General features: G+C 61.7%; 1 protein-coding gene across 3 annotated transcripts in view; it reads right to left on the reverse strand.

Moving 5' to 3' along the window:
* Positions 1 to 142, reverse strand: part of HPCA (hippocalcin) — a 3,930-nt gene extending 3,788 nt beyond the window's left edge. The window contains exon 1 of one of the 3 annotated variants that reach the window (XM_014946479.1): positions 24 to 142. The gene's annotated coding sequence lies outside the window, so the exon portion shown is untranslated. The remainder of the gene's footprint in view (positions 1 to 23) is intronic. The other 2 variants (XM_014946481.1, XM_014946478.1) reach the window with 2 other exon arrangements.
* Positions 143 to 960: the final 818 nt, after the last annotated feature.

Raw genomic sequence — 960 nt, forward strand, 5'->3', positions numbered from 1 at the left:
CCCCCATCCCCACCGCCTTTTACCTGCCCGGGAACGAGCTGCCGCCGCCGCCGCCGTGCGCCAACGCAGCCCGGGAGTGCCCGCCGGTAGTGCCCGCCGCAGCGCCGGGCTGCGGGGGGGGGGCACCGGCACCGGGGGGCACCGGCTCCGGGGGGGGCATCGGTGGCACCGGCGACAGCCCCCGCCTCTCCCGGGAATCTCCGCCCACCCCGGGGCCCCACGCACCCCCCGCTCCCCACCCGGGACACTGCCCCACGCAGCTCCCGGCCGGGGGGGTCGGGGTGCAGCCCCTGCTCTGAGACCCCCATCGCATTGGGAAGGGCTGCGCAGCTCTGGGAGCACTGGGAGGTCTTGGGGCACTGGGATAACTGGGAGTACTGAGATGTTTGGGGGCACTGGGAGCACGCTGGCATTGCTGTGTTGGCACATCAGAGCGGGGAGCGGGGGTCTCCAGCCACCTGCAGAACCAGGCAGACACCCCACATGGTGACATGTCCCTGATCAGGTCTTCAAGGTCTTCAAATGTCACTTGTCCCTTCTGTAGGGTGCCACCCTGCCCTGGGCTGCCGTGGGGATGAGGAAGCACAAGGGTGTGTAAACAGGCACACACACACACACACACACACGACCATGTGTATGCACCTATTTGAGGACCACTCTCTCCACCACATGTGGTGAGGCAGGGGTTGGTCTCGTCTCCCAAGTCACAGGAGATGGGACAAGGGGAAATGGCCTCAAGTTGCACCAGGGGAGGTTTAGATTGGATATTAGGAAACATTTCTTCACGGAAAGGGTTATCCAGCATTGGAACAGGCTGCCCAGGGAAGTGGTTGAGGCACCATCCCTGGAGGGGGTCAAAAGATGGGTTGACATGGTCCTCAGCAATATGGTTTAGTGATTTTTTTTTTTTTTTTTTTGTCATAGTTAGATTGATGGTTGGACTAGATGATCTTTAAGGTC

The sequence above is a fragment of the Calidris pugnax genome, unplaced genomic scaffold (genome assembly GCF_001431845.1).
Source record: "Calidris pugnax isolate Ruff unplaced genomic scaffold, ASM143184v1 scaffold113, whole genome shotgun sequence".
In the NCBI taxonomy this organism is placed as follows: Eukaryota; Metazoa; Chordata; class Aves; order Charadriiformes; family Scolopacidae; genus Calidris; species Calidris pugnax.